General features: G+C 37.1%; 1 protein-coding gene and 1 long non-coding RNA gene across 4 annotated transcripts in view; one reads left to right on the top strand and one right to left on the bottom strand.

Annotated features, from left to right (window-relative positions):
• Nucleotides 1–9,907, bottom strand: part of LOC102225789 (helicase ARIP4-like) — a 63,692-nt gene extending 53,785 nt beyond the window's left edge. For all 3 annotated transcript variants that reach the window (XM_023332504.1, XM_023332511.1, XM_023332518.1), the window contains exon 1: nt 9,800–9,907. The gene's annotated coding sequence lies outside the window, so the exon portion shown is untranslated. The remainder of the gene's footprint in view (nt 1–9,799) is intronic.
• Nucleotides 9,908–12,897: 2,990 nt separating this feature from the next.
• Nucleotides 12,898–14,349, top strand: LOC111609465. Its single transcript, XR_002753141.1, has 3 exons — nt 12,898–12,986; nt 13,616–13,762; nt 14,118–14,349. It is a non-coding gene; the product is annotated as an uncharacterized LOC111609465 (long non-coding RNA).
• Nucleotides 14,350–16,152: the final 1,803 nt, after the last annotated feature.

Here is a 16,152-nt window from a genome sequence, read left to right as displayed (position 1 = left end):
AGTTGTGGTCAAGTTATATCTGGCGAGTTGAGGAATCTCTGTGTTGCTGAGATAGGGCAGCGTTGTGAAGCGCACGCTGTGTGTTTGTGTGTGGGGGGTAGTGGAGGTCAAAGGGCCGTGGTAGGTGGGGTGGGGAAAAGATAAGCACAGCGAGCAGAGCCGTAGAAACCAGATCCTGTCTGAATACTGAGGAGGAAATAAAAGGATCTAATCGATGTGTAAGAGTTTATTTGCCATTCAGATAGAATTATAAAGTAGCTAATTATTTTGAAGAAATAGAGTTTATTAGAAATTTTACATCAAATTATTCAGATGAAGGAATTAAAGATTCGGTTGTCTTCTAGACAAAATGATGAGGTTGATAATAATAATTCCAATGCTGTATTTCCATTTTAACTATGACTGACACAATTGAGTTAAACAGTGTAATGGCACAACTTAACGTAACAGTGAGAGTTACAGCACATAACACAAGAATGTTGTGAGATGTTTCGTCACTTTTTTCAACATTTCAATTATATGATTTTGATTTATGTGCTGACAGACTAACAGGGATGAAGCCTTTTTAAAATGTTTTCCTTAAAGCACAGTGCTATTTGCCGATCTAAAAAGATTAGACATTGTCAACCCAACAGAGCAACTAGAAAACTCTTTCATATTTGCACAAAAGCTGCTGCAAAAGTCAATTGTAGAAAACTCAATCAGATAAGAAAAAAAACAGGACTAGATAAAACACACTTTTACAGTAAGCTGTCTCTAAACTTCAGATTTGCCAAAGTAGGTCACAGCAAACTTTAGTAGACATACAGTACAGCTTGTTAGCAGCCGCTTGACTCATTGCCATGAAGCTTTATGTAACTTCATGTGCCCAAGGAAAGACAGGAAAGCTATTCTGTTCATGACAGGCAATGAAATACTTGTTAATAACACAGTAATATTCAATACTGTGCTGTACTGTACTGTTATACTTAAATATGGGTTGAGAATGGGTACTGTATGAGAAATCCACTATTAAATATGTCCCAGAGGTAAAGTTTTCAATGAAACATAATGGAGATCTGATGTATGATTTGTTTCAGGATCAGGTGGTTTTAATTTTATGGTTTTGTTTAAATCATCTTCGCTTCATGCTGAAGAAGATGTGCAGCGCAGTAAATTTACAGTGGCTTCCTCTTAAGCATCTTCTTCTAATTGCTAATATTAATAATCTAGTTTACTACTAAAAAACTGATTTTATCTGAGTGTTTCTCTCTCCATCCTCTCCTTCAATTTCTGAGGTGAGATATAGTGGGACTATATACAAAATATAAATGCTCACAAGATGCAGTATTATACAGAAATAATTTGCATCAAATGTGTGCCATTAATTAGTCAACAGTTTTGTTTTATCACCTAGATTAAGAGGTGTGTGCAAAAGGATTTTTGAGATCACTCAGAATAAAAAATAAATTATACAAGACTTATTCCAAAGTAAAATTGTCAACACAATGCCTCACCAAATACAAAAAAGCTTCTTAAAAATGACAGTTTTGTATAAAAATCAAATTAAGAGACACATGCTGACAGATTATCTCTATTTGTCCCAAACCAAAACCTAATTATGATTTAATCCCCAAAGAGTTATTTAAAAATGTGGAGAAATCTGGGTACTTGAACCTCAAACCATAACAGAGAGAGGAAGGCAAGCACTGCTTCATGGAGATGAAATTCTCCTCTATTCAGAGTTGTTTTTTTTTATACCAGAAGAGCTAAACTGGAGTTAAAAAATAAAAATTTTTGTGGGAGACACAACTTTGAGAAAGATTTAAATGAGTCAAGTTGTGACACTGTTTTAAAGAGAAATCAAACTTTCATCAAAAGCCTGATTGAACAGATTGAAAGACAAACTGAAGTCTCTTTGCTTGTATTGTGGCAAAGCTCCACCTTGGAGCTGCCGCCACACAGAACAGCCCTCTGCTTGTGAAAGTAAATCTGTTGGGCCTCGCCTCGACACTCAACAATTTTTCCTGACACACCTCCATCAGAGTAGCCGCAGTTGTGATTAGCAAACACCTGGTGGAACTGATCCAACACTTCTAAGAACAATTGTAACCAGCATCACGGAGAAACATGGGTTTGATTACGTCCTGAAAGAGAGCGTCAGAAAAGCTTCTTAAAGAGAAAGATACCAATTTTATACAGCTGTCATGTGAAGTCAAATTTCTTTTAATTGTTGATAAATATATAATTTTTACAACAACAGAAAATAACATAGTTACTTGACTGTGCTATAAAATGGCACCCTGTGCCTGGAAAATACTTAATACCCGGCATCAGAGCTTATATGAAGACCGCCATACAATAATTTAAAAAGGGTGGCAGTATGTGTATTCACCCTCTTTAGTTCAAGACCCTTACAGTATATAAAATCCAGTGCAAACATTTACCTGTTATTTAACCTCAGTATAAATCCAGCGGGGCTGTAAAGGCCTCAGTGGTTTGGTGGAGAGTATTTATCCATCATAACCTCAAACTTACCAAGACTATTTAAACTGACAGGTTGGGCAAGTAGAGAATTACTTGGAGTCACCAAGTCACTATAGTGGTGAGTGTTGTGAGAACAGGTATTAGTCGTGCACTCTGACAGAAGAAAACAAAAAAAATCTCAAAGGTAAAATGTGTTCTGGTCTAATGAAAACACAATCAAACTGTCCGACCTCCATGAAAAACAGAATATGTGTTAGATAACCAACGGTGCTCCTAACCATAATCACATCATCTGAATGGGTAAAGCGTGTGGTGGAGGTATCAAGAATTAGGGACGCAATTCTTCAGTAGGGGAAGGGAACGCAGTCAGAGGTAATGAGAAAATTGACGGGGCTGCATGACCAAACATGTCAGAGACTGCAAAAGACTGAACAGCTGCAACACAAAGGTGTAATTGTGGCTTCAGTCTCAAAGAGTAAAAATCGCTGTCCTTGCTTTTATACCTTTGCTCAATTTGCTGCACTTCTTAGTAGAAGGCACTGCGGATAAAATCTACCTGCATTCAACAACTTATAAAGGTGTTGAATGCAGTCACACAACTTATAAAGTTGTGTGACTTTAAGCTGGTTTTACAAGTCTATCAAATATTTAGCAGTAGTTTTTCCCTCTTCGTTTATATTCAGCCACGCATATGTGCTTGGAACAGTGGATGTGCTTTCAGGCTCCACCTTGCGGCATCGTACTGTTTGTCCACAAGCAGAGCTCAAACTGTTACAAGCATGATGATCCACATGTAAGAATACACCCCCCAAAACATACAAGAAGCCTTAAACCCTTAACTTCCAGTTGAACAAACAAGCATTATCCGGAATGGCCTAGTCAAAGTCAAGACGTAAATCCAAAAAATCCAACTGAGAACAGCCTTAACTCAGGAGGAAATGAATGCAAATGGCCACAAGGCACAGTGAATTTATTTTTATAGCCCATTTCAGCAACAAATAATTTAAGGTTTTACATGATGAGAACATACAACAACAAACAAGCAATGCTGGATTTTCACAAATGACATGGTCAAAATCATAAAATATTGTAAATAAGACTGGAGTGAATCTGTATCTCAGTTATTATTAATCCCAAGTAACCCTAAACAGATTTTAGTCTTGATTTAAAAGGCTAAAATCTGTTTGGTTTTTTTTGTCAGTATTTTTGCAGCTGCTCAAACTACTCCAAAAATCTTTCAGCAATTGTTCTTTTTCAGAGGAGCATAAAACTGAATGCTGCTTCTCCATATTTATATCTGGTTCTGGTGATGAAGAAGACCAGAGGGGTCTGGATCAACCTTCCAGACCCCTCTGGTCTTCTGGTTCTGGTCTGCTCTGCATCCCCAGAACCAGAACCAAACAAGGAGAAGCAGCATTCAGCTGTTCTGCACCACAAATCTGGAACAAACTTCCAGAAAACTGTAAAACAGCTGAAACACTGAGTGCCTTTAAATCTTGACTAAAAACCCACCTGTTTAGAGTTGTATTTGAAACATAATAAATTACGAATTTAATGATGGCATTTGACTTAATGTTTTGATTGTTGATTCTATGTTGCATGAATTTGTGTTTTTGTGTTTTTTTTATGATGTAAAACACTTTGAAATGCCTTCTTGCTGAAATGTGCTATACAAATAAAATTTTATTGATTTGATTTTGATTTGTAAGGTGGATACAACAAAAGATCCTTGACTTACGTTGGTGCTAAGCCACTTTACAAATGTAACCAAGTATGCGATTTACAAACTACACTTCCTACTAGTAAAATATACAAATAAAAACATGCATCATTTTTCTTTTGATTTGCAATTAAACAGCTTAGTGTTGGTTGGTCACATAAACCCGTTTTGCTATTCACTGTAGTATGGGATTACAACATGATAAATGAAAAAGAAAAAAACAGTAAAGGTGGTGAGTAATTTTGCATTACACTGTGAAAAAAACAAAAAGAGAAATGAAAAGGCTTTCTTATGCAACACTCTTTGAGCCGAACACTCTGGTGGTACCAAACTAAAATGTCTACTGACTGTCTGCTGACCCACTCTTGCATTTGAAGCAGCTAATTTGCAAGAATAACAAAACCACTGACACTGCACTTTACGACACTGCTAATGGATATTGTATAACTTTTTTTTATGTGGAACTGGCTTACAGACTTATGTCTGCATCAAATCGCTTTGCTTGTGTAACACAATTACACAGTACTGAAGCCTGGTGGTGTAAGTGAGGAGGGAGAGGGTTAACAAATCAAGCCAGGTTGCTTTCATCCAAAGCCGACAGGATAAACAAACAGGTCAAAGAGAGGCTGCATTCAGAGAGTGCAAACCTTCACCTCGGTGTGAGCAAGATAAACGTTTGAAGAAAAAAAATTTCACAAATACTAATCAAGAGATTTCTTGAACCACTATCAATTTTGTTTCCACAGAAACTGATTTGCTAAATGTCTTATTATTGTTGCTCATGCTTTATTTAGAACATCTAAAAATACATCCATCCATCCATCCATCCATCCATCCATCCATTTTCTTACACAGTTGTCCCTTAGTGGGGTCAGGAGGTGCTGGTGTCTATCTCCAGCTAACGTTCCGGGCGAGAGGCGGGGTCACCCTGGACAGGTCACCAGTCTGTTGCAGGGCAACACAGAGACATACAGGACAAACATGCATGCACACACACACACCTAGGGAAAATTTAGAGAGACCAATTAACCTTACAGTCATATTTTGGGATTGTGGAAGGAAGCCGGAGAAAACCCACCATGCACAGGGAGAACATGCAAACTCCATGCAGAAAGAATCGAACCCAGGACCTTCTTGCTGCAAGGCAAAAGCTCTACCAACTGCGCCACTGTGCAGCTAGACATCTAAAAATATAAAGTAAAATTTTGTCTTCCTAGGGACGACACAAAACATCCTGAAAACCGCGAAAACACGATTAGTGTGCAGTGTTTCAAAAGATAGCAGATTTTAAGTCACAACTTTAACCCTTCACGTTGTTCAATAGTTTTTAATTTCACATCTGTATGTTTCCAAGGGACACAGGTGAGCCAATCTACCTAATATTTTGATAGCAAACTTTAAAAATACATTGTAGACTATTGCCTTATAGCAATGTACAGGTCATATGATATGACTCTCTTTGTAAACCACTTGAATAAGTTTATAGTATGAACATTGGTTAATATAATCCCTGAGAAATCTGCGTCAGTGTTGAAAAAGGTATTTGAATTACCCACTAAATGACTCAGACCATTATTCTAATTTTATCTATGAGCCTATAAATACTCGCCAAGTGCACATGGATTAGCCTGTATTCCAGCTCACTGACCCAGAGGTCACACACAAGCAAAAAATAAGTGACCTCGATCAGGAAACAGAGTTGACCTGAAACGGCTTGGATAATTTTAAACACAGAAATCCCCGGGTCAATCCCAACCCGGCTGTGTGACATGTAAAGCCCACCTACCTCAGCTGACGGAAAAGAAAAGAACATCTACATGAACAAATGATCTCATCTTTGGTTCAAAAACTAATAAAAGTTCTCAAATATCAGTGAAAACAATGACCATTTTTGTTGCACAGTGGTTTTTCACCCATCGTCCGGTGAATACTTGCACCTCCGTGGGGGAAGGGTTTGGACGCATCAGGGGAAGGATCACGTTCTATCGCCCAAGGTGATCGCCAATTGGATGTTACTGGCAGCTGTCCAGCCAATCAGAAAGGGTTAAACGGGTTCACTCAGGCTGTTTATGGTTCACTAAGAATACTGCGGGGAAAAGGTCTCCCTGTCTCAGCTCTCTGTGTTGAGGCCATGTTTTTTTTCTGACCTTCATAAAATCTGAAAAACAATAGGAGACTAGTTTTAGCACGAGGCCAAACAATCTGCTTTGAAATCTGCAGAAGGGGACGAGAAGCATACGAAACATGTAACGGTAATATGTAAAAACTATCCAGGATGGTGAGCTGATTCAAAAATGTAGTCCATTGTGCTTTGTTTTAAAGTAACATATGAGGTTTTTCCCAAAGAAAAACTGAATGTGTCTTAAACGACTAATTAAAAGAAACGCTTTGCCAGATAGTTTTATCATCGAAACCCCTATTTGGTGGAAACTACACCCAAAGATTTAAATAGAAATCAAAGCAACCTCTTTTGGGCAACAATATTCTTATTAAAAAGAGAAGAAAAAAAAAGAAATAAATTCCCCTCTTGCATATAAAGCATCTCAATGATCAAGTCTGTCACACATCAAAGTCAGATTGTTCCATTTTTGTCCCCAACAGAGCAATTCACTCTGCAGGTTTACAAAGTTTCTAAAAGTATAATGGGAGGACATACTGACCACTTTTCCTCACTTTGCTACATTCTCCAACTGTTCTTCAATTTTGAATTATTTGCTGTTATTACAGCATTTCTCTTGTTGTAATCTCTTTTTTTTTTCTCTCACAAAAAATAAAAACAGATTTTTTACTACATTCACGTCATGCGAACATTTATGTAAAAGTCTTCGTAAGCTTTAAGATTTGTGATTTATATTTACTGGCCACCAGGATATTGTTGTTACAACCTGAATTTGTTACTTGCCAGTCCTATTGAAGCGTGGTCAGACGGCTCCGACCAGCATCCATCAACTTCCTGCAAGCAGGAGTGCAGGTCAAAGTGACACTGCAGCTGAGTTAGGATCCAAAGAGCTGGTAAAGAAGATCTAATTATGTTTTTCTCTTAGTCTGGGGCTACATTTTAAAATAATTTGTTTTGAAAGAGTTCGCTCTGGCTTCAACAACGAGATTAGATTCTGCCTGCGAATATAGGTTTGACATTTAAATAATTTAATTCGAAATTTAAAACTTGGTCTAAAGCAGGACCTATCATTGCCAAAAAAGACAGCAGATGTAACTTGCATTAGGTATAGCAGAAACGAATAAATTAAATACGATACAGAATGCCAAATTTAAAATAATGCTTGAACTATACCTCTGGTTTTGATAGTAAAGATATATTATTTAACACATGACAATTCTAGGTTTTGACCCGTAGGAGGCCTCAGCCCGCACTGAGCCGCTGACAAGGGTTCTTGACATTTTTGAGAGACATTTTCCACTCACAATCAAACTTTACAGTTGAATGAAACAATCCTAAATCTAGTTAGTTATTCAGTTAGTCACCATGAAAAAGCGGCTTAATCGACAAACATTGGAGATGAAATTCCATCTCCAAAGTAATTTCATCTCTGGATACTATTTCCATCCTATTTACAAACAATATATATATATTTTTTTTTAACCCTTTCATGCATAGTGGTCGCTACAGTGGACAGCTATCTAAAAGCCATTTTCTTGTGCTTCCTGTGGATTTTCATGTTATAAATGCACACAGACCACTGAAGTGGACACTAATGCATCATAAAATATACCATCAACTACTGGCCATCAGCTGCAAATGCAAGAAATTATTTTTGTTAAATACAATATGGTCGACAGACAAAAAAGCATGAGAACCGACCCGGTCCCTCCTTCTACTGTAGACGACTCTTGCAAGTAAAAAAAATATTGTGACATCAGATAACCCCTAAGGAACAATACTACTGATGTATTTTTCAAATAACAACTTTGTATTTGGACAAATTTACAATTGATCACATAAAAATAAAAAAAAATTTAAAAAATTATTTTTTACAAAAAAAAAAATTCCTACCTTTTTTTATGCCTTAAGAAAAAAAATTTTAAAAATGGAAAAAAAATTCTGACACAAAGGATCATAATTCATGCATGAAAGGGTTAATTATTCATAAAATATTATTATTTTATTGAATCTTTTCAAAGTTAGAGATATGACCTGAAACATACTTGGAAATAATCTTGTTATTTCTTCATTTTCTCCAAGATTATCTCTGTTGAAGAAACAGTTACACGGTTTTCTTTCATATGTTAAAGTCCTGAGAATTTTTTAAAAAATGGATTCAAAAGACCAGCCATTAATTTAATAACATTTGAAACCATTTAAAGCCTTGATGCTACAAACCAGGCCTACACCTAACTGTAAAAGTAAGAGACTGAATATGTGAGACACCAGGCAACAAGCATCAAATGTCAAGTTGAGTCCAACTTGACATTTGGACAGTTGAAGCTGCAACAAATGTTTCTGCTACAACTTTGTTGGCACAGAATCGCTCTGAATACGTGGTTACTTGATTCGTGGACAACTTTAATTTTGGAAAAGCTGAGCTTAGTGGTGTGTAATTCCATCTGGCTGTGGTGTCTTCAAACCAGTAGTTTTGCAGGTTGCTTCCAATACAGGGGCAGCATTGTGATACTGAGCAGCTCCATCTGTGAGCCCCCCTGATCTTTCACCTCTGGATTTCCCTGAAACTAGATCCACTCATTCCAAGGCTACTTAAAAACACTGCAAGTTCAAATCAGCACTATATATATGTATATATACAGTACAGACCAAATGTTTTTTTACACACCTTTCTAATTCAATGGGTTTTCTTTATTTTCATGACTATTTATAAGGCAAGAAATCCCACTTATTAACCTGACAGGGCAACATCTATGAAGTGAAAACCATTTCAGGTGACGACCTCTTGAAGCTCTGCAAGAAAATGCAGAGTGTGTGCAAAGCAGTAATCACAGCAAAAGGTTGCTACTTTGAAGAAACTAGAATATAAGGGGTATTTTCAGTTGTTTTACACTTTCTTGTTTAGTGCATATTTCCACATGTGTTATTCATAGTTTTGATGCCTTCAGTGTGAATCTACAATGTCAATAGTCATGAAAATAAAGGAAACTCATTGAATTAAAAGGTGTGTCCAAACCTTTGGTCTGTGCTATATATATATATATATATATATATATATATATATATATATATATATATATATATATATATATATATATATATATATATATATATATATATATATAGCCACGGTATGTCAAAATGCTCTTGGTTTTCGGTTTAACCTTCCTGGACAGGTTAAACCGAAAACTTCTCATCTGCGAGGACGTATAACCCTGCAGATGTGTCACCGCTGGCAGCTGGTGTCACACAACAACAAAAGCCGCGCGCTTCTACTCGTTTCATAACACGGAAGGAGGCTTTAACTAACGCAGCAATGCAGACCGCAGAAAGGAAGAGAAGGTGCGCAAGTGCAGAATGCCTTACATACTTCTATTGTGTGTGGTGGGGGGGGCAGCAGCACTTCATGACCATCCGCACTCTCACACCAACACAGAAATGTAGTTTTAAAGGGATTCAAACCAACAAATAAGGAGTCGCTCTGAGTGTCTCACCTTCCGTCCGCGTCTCTGCCGTCAATTCCTTCAAGTTTAAAGAAAAATAGAAGAAGCTTAAAGCAGTAATGAGATGCAGGGAGGGCTTGGCCGCTTTCACCGATTCACCGGTTTCTGCCTGAAAAGAGGAGGGTCGCTCCTGCCGCCGTGCACGCGCCCCGCTCACGACATTACGAAAGTCCCGGAAGTGCACGAGCATCCAAACTGTTGTGGGTTTTTTTCTAGCGCTGCATGACAGTGACGAGGCAAAACACAGAGATTATTTAACTGCAACTAAACCCAACAGAGATAGATGGGTATGTGTGCCCAAAGCTGTACTCAAGTAAGAGTGGCGTTACTTCCAAATGATACTACTAAAGTATAATTAAAACCATGTCCACTGAAAATGTACTCTATGAGGAAGATTGTTCACGTCAGAGCTGTTTGATTAGGGCAATGATGTAATCAGATACAATTCTAGAACAATGTGCACATTATCTTTAAACAATAAAAACAAAAATCAAGTAAAGTCACTAGCATCTTTGCAAAATAGAGCAGTGACACTAAATGTTGAAGTCAATTTTAAACTTGGTTATTATTAAAAAGTTCTTCAACCTAATGTTACTTGTCGTACCCACCTCTAACAATAAATTGCAAAGTTTAGGTTTTAGATTTACTACAAACAAACTTTTGTATTTCACACTATAACTTGATCAAGTAAATTCCAGAAAATTTACTTGAAAGTAATTATTCTTTCATATATTTAATTATCTTACTACTTTGTAATTCTATTGTGCCGTTGAATGATACACATTTAAAAAAAATAAGGAGTGAGACTTTGCTGTTCGTTGGAAGAACTCTTGCCTCTTTACCCGCTAAAGTTTCAACTCAGAAGAAACCTCAAACGTCATTCTCCCTTTCTGGGAATGCCCAAACCCTTTAGATGTAAAATAATAATAATAATAATAATAATAAAATAAAATTTTGGTTTGTTGCAGATTGAAAAAATAGTTTTAATTGTTGACAGTATATAATCGCTGAAAAATCCAAGGACGGTTTAATATATTGCGCTGTAAAACAAGTGAGAGGGTGAAATCTTTCCAGAAGCCCTGGGATGGGGCACTCTGTTGTTCGTTCAAACTCTGCCCTCTATTGGCTAAATGTTGACATAGCAACGGTTTTCACCTGAGTCATTCAAGACAGACAAGTCCTTTCGTTTTGTTCTTTATGTGTAAAGATTTTCATGTCTAGTCAGTCTGAAGAATATGTTACTCTGCATGAAAGAATAAAGTTATTCCTTAAAGGAAAAGTAACTAGTGGAAGTAATTACATATTAGTTTGCATGTAAAGTTTTTCACTGTTTGAATTCTATTATAACATTTTTTCTTGCTTGGAAAGAAGACCTGGTTGATTTGGCACCAAATGTGCCCTGGTGGCTATTTTATGTGCATTATTGCAATCTGCTGTGTTTCATTTTAATTGTTGTTGTTCTTTTTTTTTTTTTATGGAAAAGCTCTTCCAGAAACCGGATAGTGCCTGGAAATCAGTCCAGTTCATGGAAGCTCTTCCTGATCTGCCAATTTCCCTATAACTAAAGGGGCAATGCACAGAGCAATGGATACTTTTTTAAAATCACTGACCACCGGTGTGCTGAAGATGATTGAAGCCCTTCTGCAAATTAGGTTTATTGGGAAAATTGACCTAATTATTTTAGGTTTAAAATAATTATTGCCGTACATCTAGCTGTGTAATAAGAACAATTTAAATTCCTCCACATGACAACTGGAAGTGTCAAAAAAAAAATTAACACAAAATGCCACTTTTAGTGACTGCTGTAGCGTCAATGGCAAGCACTATTAGTACTCCGTAGAGCATCCTCTTGCTGTTATGACCTGTTGTAAGTAACCAATAACAGGACACAAGCCTCTGGCAGCGTTTCGAGGAGTCTTAGCCTGAGGACTGGATTTGAGAAACACAAGCATAAAAACATCAGTAAAAGGTAATTTTTGGTCACATTATGTTCTTTGTAAACACTAGATGGAGCCATTCACCATGTAAAGCTGATGATGCAGTTAAAGCTGGAACCGAGAATCTGGCTTTTTATTCAGTGTTCTGATGCTTACGTACAATTGATCAATTTCTCAAAACGCAGAAAAGTTTCTTCTGCAAAATCTGTACCAGATTAATGATTGTTTATCACTCATTTCACAGGTTTATTTTAATCACTGGAAGTTCTCTCCAACCTGCTTCTTTGTTAGAATAATGTCAGACAGTGTATTGTTTTTTTTTTTGTTGTTGTTGGTTTAAAAGAGTATACAGGTAATGTGGTTTGAGTGAACAAAAAATCTAATCATGCTATTTAACGAAAAGAATGTTTTACAGCTGCCGTTACCCAAGATGTGTCAGATCATTGCAAAGATTTCAACCAAATGCTAAAAGATTATGCTGACTATGATAAACGCACCATGTAAGCTAAAGAAACAGCTCAGGAGATTTTATTAAAATATTAATGAATCAATGAAAAATGAGTTTCACTTTCTGAATTGAGTGACTTTTACACAATATTCAAATTTCTTTATATATATACCCGTGTAGCTGGGTGGTATGGACAAAAGAAAGTCACAATATGTTTTTGTGTGTTTGGAGCAATTTCAACATTGATCAGAAAACAGTTTCTAAGACTAATCATCCAGTTTCTAAGACAGCTTCATCTTTCATACAAAATGAAACAACAAAGTAAAGTTGACATTACTGACAAATAACTACATTTAAAATGTAAAACTTGCCATAATCTAAACATAATTCGCCTTAGCATAGTCAGACATTATGGATTCAAAGTAAAAGCATGACACAAAAGCATTTCTCATTGTATATTAAAGTCTACCTTTACCATCGACATTATCAGAATCCGTTTCTTGACACAAAACTGGATTTGTCTTGTTGCCTGCCATTAGCTGCACTTCAGAATGGTTGACTGCCCTCTTGAAGGCGATTTGTGAGGGTTTGACGTGACAACTTGAAGAGTGACGCAGCAGGCAGTGGCGAGGTCACGCCCCAGTGCGTTCTGGAAACAGGTGGGTGGTTGCAGCAACCAGGTATTTATGAAGTGGGTGGATGATAAGTTGTGGCCGACCCAGCCTTGCGCAGCAGGAGCTGCTTTTGTAACGAAGAACTCAGGTTTTCGTGCCCTCTGATTACTTGAGACAAGGTAGGAAAGTAGGCAAAGTATAATTAAATGAGAATACAGACGGATTGGATTGCCACCGGATATATTTATTCGGTTTTTTAGTTTCAGAATTTTATAATCGCACCTTCTTAAGAACAGCAATTTCCTTTGGGCTCATTAAATGCTCTGAACGTGGGTTCTCCACTACGGCAGAGCATCTCAAACGCATGAAAAGGTTCAATTATGTGTGTATTGATTAAACCTTCCACGCGTGTGTGCGTGGTTGCAGGAGCGGGTGGAATCACGTGCTCCTTCAATTCATCACTTATCAGCTCTGCCATATGTTGCTTCATAGAGAAGCTGAGTCTTTTTGAGACGTCTAATAATGAATCCGACGCAAGCAGTAAACTGATAAACCTGCTATGTTTCCCATAAGAGTGCTTAGGCAGCCGTTTTACCCAGAAATTCATTAGGAGATGTTTTCACACTGCTTCATTTATATGTAGAAGAAATTATGTTTTCATTGTCTGTAAAACCTTATGTTGTTATTCACACTACGTCCCCCATTGGCTCACTAACAAGGAGGAGCATTAAAAAGCCTCTGGTAGATGATGTTATGGGGTGTCTGTGACTGAGTTTTTGTTTTTACATTTTATTTATGTTCTTTTCAGAGTCGTCTGTTGCTCTGCCTTTCAGAGGAAAAAAGCCGAAAAGATAAAATGAGTCGACACAAACCCTTGCCAGGATGCTTGTTGCTCTACATGCTGTGAGACGTCTGACTTTGATTGATATTTTCAAAGCTTTTTCTCAATTGTAAGGTAGCATATTTCCTTTACAGTTAAACTGAAAAGTGGTTGCAATACGCTGTTGAACCCCTATTTGTTTCCCAGGTCACGTGCCATTTAATTAAAAAGAGTTAATCCAGTTCTCTATAATTGATGGTAAATGTGGACTGAATTGTAGGCTTGAATCAAAAGGTGTTTCAACGACATGTTACTTTAAAATGTCCCACTTGTGCCACTGTAGGCAGGTTGTGGTATCTTCCTGACACTAAAAGATATAAGCTCGTATTCCAGATCAGTTTCAAACCAAATTTAATAACCATGTTAATAATAATAATAAAAAAAGAACTTCTAATTTTAGGCTTCCTATTATTTTTCTTCTTTCTTTCAGCTCTGCTGTAGGACGTGCTGGGTCGCTGCCCGAGCAGAATGCTGACGAGGAGCGAAGTCTTTCCCGTCACGCACATTACAGTAATTAACTCTGCATTCAGAGGATGAAAAGGGGAGTGCAGCTCTTTTGTGAGTTATGGAGAGAAGCATGAAGTTACAGAACTGATGAAACAGCTTATTACACTCACTCCTTAGCATGCAAAGGAGCAAACACTTCAGGGTTCACTTCTGTCATCTGTAGCGCTTCCACTCAAAATAAAGGAGAACAATAAAATGTGTTTTGATGAGTAAAATTCTATTTGTGACGGTTTTTATGGTACAGAACAATGACTAAACAACTGAGAAGGAGAATAGATTTGAGAAAAGAATGAGACACAAACAACCTTCTCTCTTCCCTCCAACAAACTTTCCTTTTTACAAGCCCATTTATTTCTAACATCTTTCTTGTCTAGAGAAGAATGAAATATGTTGCAGCGCATGGACTGCAAACACAGAGCTGTGACGGGAAGAAGAAAAACAACCTAAAGCTTTCAGTGTCATTCTGCTGAACACAATAAAAACTTTGTGCAAGGCACGCTGAAGAACAAACACACCTGAATCCAGACCTGATCTCCTCCAGCTTAATTTTAAACCCTGTGTGTTTTAGGTAAACAACACTGAATGTTCTGTTAAAGTCAGTCCTGCACCAAGAATAGGAGGGATATAGATTTAACTGATAACTAATACTTATTTATTATTATTTGTAATCATCTTCAAAGATTATCTCATGTTTGTAGGATAAATAAAGCTATGCTAAAGCCCAGTTGTGTGTGGGTGTGTGTGTGTGTGTGTGCGTGTGTGGGTGTGTGTGTGCGTGTGTGTGTGTGTGTGTGTGTGTGTGTGTGTGTGTGTGTGTGTGTGTTAGATGCCATAAAGAGCACTGTGTTTAATTTTAATCAAAGCCGTTCTGTTCTATATTTCTCAAAGTGACAGATTTTATTTGTAATCTTTTACAGTGGCATTGATTAGTATTTCTTCGGATTTACTGACGGTGTTTTAAATTCTGTCTTTGAATTTTAAGCTGCTTTTCCTCTCATTTTTATTAAATCTCCAGAACATTTTTCAGGGGAATGTTTGTGACTCATGAATCATTCAAGAATAGAAAAAAAAAAGCTTCTGAACTCAAGGGATGAGCAGGTGTTCGATCCACATAAAATTAGGCAACAAACAAACAAACAAACAAACCAAAAGCTGCAGGGCTAAATACATCCAGTTTTGATGATTTTCCTTGAACGGCTGTAGGTCTAAAATGGACCAATCCAAACTTGGGTTACTTTAACGCACCAGGGTTTGACCCAGCATAATTTGTTAACTTTCCAGCACAAGCTAAATGGACTAAAGTGACTGGTGTTGGAAGCTGAGGCATCTAAAGAATGGATTGAAAAGAATAGCCTCATAACCTTTCGATTAATGAATTCTAAAATAATATTATCTTGAAATGTATTATTTTAACCATGTCATCTTCTATACCAGCTGGTGTCAGGGTGTCTTTACTGGTCATCCAGAAAGCCAGGATTTTGAGCTTCTTATAAATTCATCAGAAACATTCATGCCATAAATTAAATTATAAATATATGTACCTTCTTAGTCTGTCTACTTTATGACCAGTTAATTGGTCAAAATTTGAATGTTGAACATACAGTAGCTTTGGCTAAATACCTGACAGGCAGAAGGCTAGTGTTATTCTAAATGAACAAATTCCTCCTCAAAATGATTTAAAATGTGTGTCAGTGAGAACAGTCCCACCAATTACACCTGATGCTGGGGAGCTTCACAGCTGCCATGGTAACAGACTCACATTTTACCTAAGTTCCCCAGAGTCCGTATCCTCCACAGAGGACACAGAGTCTGGATTTTAGGAAAACCTTCAGGTGCTTCTTCCTCCAATAATTATCTTCAGTCCACCATCCCATTTATCATTTCTTAAAGACATCTTTTCAGATAGTTTATCTGCTGTAGACATTGTTTTTCTTAAAGGCCTAACTCTTTTTTTTTTC

This window comes from Xiphophorus maculatus, chromosome 1 (genome assembly GCF_002775205.1).
Source record: "Xiphophorus maculatus strain JP 163 A chromosome 1, X_maculatus-5.0-male, whole genome shotgun sequence".
NCBI classification, from domain to species: domain Eukaryota; kingdom Metazoa; phylum Chordata; class Actinopteri; order Cyprinodontiformes; family Poeciliidae; genus Xiphophorus; species Xiphophorus maculatus.
This window is presented reverse-complemented; position numbering and strand designations above follow the sequence as displayed.